The sequence below is a fragment of the Elephantulus edwardii genome, unplaced genomic scaffold, assembly GCF_000299155.1.
Source record: "Elephantulus edwardii isolate Elephantulus edwardi_28Jun2011 unplaced genomic scaffold, EleEdw1.0 scaffold00215, whole genome shotgun sequence".
Classification (NCBI taxonomy): domain Eukaryota; kingdom Metazoa; phylum Chordata; class Mammalia; order Macroscelidea; family Macroscelididae; genus Elephantulus; species Elephantulus edwardii.
The window spans coordinates 1,768,740-1,771,883 of NW_006399965.1; the positions used below are offsets into that span (position 1 = coordinate 1,768,740).

General features: G+C 43.4%; 1 pseudogene; it reads left to right on the forward strand.

The window, feature by feature from the left end:
* The first annotated feature begins 2,202 nt into the window (after positions 1-2,202).
* LOC102844971 lies at positions 2,203-3,053 on the forward strand (annotated as a pseudogene).
* The last annotated feature ends 91 nt before the right edge of the window (positions 3,054-3,144 follow it).

A 3,144-nucleotide genomic window follows, 5' to 3' on the forward strand; every position in this document is an offset into this window, starting at 1 on the left:
CACTTCAGAACTGACCCATAGCTTACCCTCTAGAGGGTTTTCAGAGGCAGGTAATCAATCACATATGAGGCGATTGTCCATCCTTCTCCCGAAGAGCAGCTAATGGATTCCAAATTTGTTCCTTCAGGATTACAGTGCAGCTACTTGCCACTAGGCCACCAGAGCTCATGTTGTTGTTGTTGTTGTGTGTCCTCGAGTTGCTTGCGACTCATAGTGACCCTGTGTGCAATAGCTCTGATCTCTGCTCTATCCTGAGTCAATTTCATCATCTCTGATACAGCTAATCCCATTTCTCCGGTCACTGAGTCAATCAATCTCATCCTGTGTCTTCCTCTCCTGTGCTGACCCTTCACTCTTCCAAGCATGATATCCTTCTCCAAGGACGGGTCCCTCTTGGCCACATGCATAGTATGTGAGATAAAGTGTCAAAATCCTTGCCTCCAAGGAACAGCTTGATTTCACCCTCTCCAGGACAGACTTGTTTGTTCTGGCAGTACATGGTATGTTCAAAACTCTTCTCTAGCACCACAACTCAAAGGCATTGATCCGTCTTCTATCATCCTTAGTTATTATTGTCCAACTTTCTAATGGTGTTGTTGTTTTTATGTGCCATCGAGTTGCTTGTGACTCATAGCGACCCTATGTACAACAGCCCTAAACTCTGCTCTGTCCTGTGCCAATCTCACTGTCTCCGACACTCCCATCCTGATTACCCCAGTCACTGAATCAATCCACCTCATAGAGTGTCTTCCCTTCCCGTGCTGTCTCTCCACCCTCCCAAGCATGACATCCTTCTCTAAGGACCGGTCCCTCCCTGCATCATGTCCAAATTATGTCAAATGAAGCCTCAGAATCCTTGCCTCCAAGGAGCAGCCTGCTTTAAACCTCTCTATGACGAACCTGTTCATTTTCTTAGCAGTCCATGGTATATTCAATACTCTTCTCTAGCATCACAGCTCAAAGGCATCAATTCTCTTTCTATACTCCCTAGTCATTGTCCAGCTTTCTGAGGCATAGCAAGTGATTGTAAAGACCATAGCATGTATTGGGCACACCTTAGTCTCCAGAGAGACACCATTGCTCTTTAATACTTTGGAGAGGTCCCTAACAGCAGACTTTCCCATCTTTTCATTTCCTGGTTCCTGATGCCAAGAGTGTTGACTGTGTAGCCAAGGAAACTATAGCTGTGAACAATCTCAATCTCTTCCCCATCCATCCTGATTCTGCCAATTGGTCCAGTGGTGAGAATCTTTCTAATGTACAGTAAATAATTGTAAAGATCATGGCCTGGTTCAGGCACATCTTAGTCTCCAGACTGATTTCATTACTCTTCAGTACTCTGGAGACGTCGCTGACAGCAGGCTTTCCCAAGGCAATATGTCTTTTGATTTCCCGACTGATGTCGCCAAGAGCATTGATTGTGGAGCCATGCAAGCTGAAGCTGTTCAGAGTCTCAATTTCTTCTCCATCTATTATGAAGCTGCCAATTGGCCCAGTGGTGAGAATCTTTGTTTTCTTAATTTTGAACTTCAATCCATATTGAATTCTTCTTGATCTCCTGCAGCAACCATCTCATATCCATTCAAATTTTCTATACCATTAATGATTATGTGTCGGTTTCTTCTCTCAGTTACTGATAAGAGAAGTGAGTTAACAGGTCCAACTATTACTGGGGATGTATTTATTTGTCTTTTCAGTTTTATCTCTTTCTCTCAAGTATTTTAAAGCTCTGAAATTTGAGTTCTTATATTTTCTTGGTTTTTGTTTTGCTTTGGTCCTATTCCATTTACCTTTTATTAATGTTCTTATGGTGTATCTTTCTCCATTTTCTTACTTTTAACTAATCCATATCTTTATATTTAAAATGAGTTCACTTGGTGTTCTAGCTGGGTTTTTTATTTGTTCCGTAGTTTATATTATTTGTTTGGGTTGTTTTTGTTTCGTTTTGTTTCTTTTCCTATGCTCATGGACCATTATTTATTATTCTATTTTATCTCCTTGACAAATTTATTATTATTTATTTCTCTATTAAAAATGCTCCTTCATAGTTAAAGTTTACAACATACATCTCTAAATAATCTGAACTTGTCTTTAAATATTGTATCACAAGTTAAGACATTATTGTATTGGAGTCGGCCTGCCAAGCTGGGGACACTACAGCCGGAGCCCGGGAGGGGCCGAGCCACCACCGTCTCAACTAGGATGTCCCGACATGAAGGTGTCAGCTATGATTCATGTTTACAAGGAAATTTCCGAGGACGTAGATACAAGTGTTTAATTTGTTATGAGTACGATCCTTGCGCATCTTGTTATGAAAGTGGTGCAACGACAACAAGGCATACAACTGACCACCCAAAGCAGCGCATATTAACCAGGGTAGATTTTTATTTAGACTATGATGGGGAAGCTTTCTCTGTAGAGAAAATGGGAAAATGGGCTATACGGAGATATCACTTCAAGAACATGTGACTTCTGAACACCCAGAAGCATCGAGTATTTGCCCAATTTGTGCAGCATTACCTGGAGGCGATCCTAATCATGTCACGGATGACTTTGCAGCTCATCTCACACTTGAACACAGAGCCCCTGGAGATTTGGATGAAGCGAGTGGTGTTCGACACGTACGTACAATGTACAATGTTTCGCGTAGATCAAACACGCACTTTACTAGCAGTTCCACTGGTGGACTTTCTTCTTCTCAGAGTTCATATTCTCCAAGCAATAGGGAAGCCATGGATCCTAGAGCTGAGCTTTCATCTCAGTGATCAGGAGTGAGACGCTCTGCAGGACAGCTTCTCAGCTACAACAACCGCAAAATAGCTGCAGCTGGAATGGCAGCATGCACAGGCAGCCCGGCAACAACTGGAGACGGTGCGCAACGCAACCAGGCGCACTGACACGAGCGGTGTCACCACTACAGTCACACAGTCCACGCCACAGCCAGCACGGCCAGCACAGAAAACAGTTAGTAGACCAGCCAGAATTCCCAGTTTCCCTTAAAAAGGTTGAATGAGATTTGCGTTCCCCCCGGCGGGCGGCGGCGTGCCCTTTAGAGTAGTGAGAGAAGATCTTCACCCTGAAACCCACAGCGTCCCTTTTCAGCAGGAAGTAGCTAAGAGAATACGCCATCCCCTTTTCCTTATG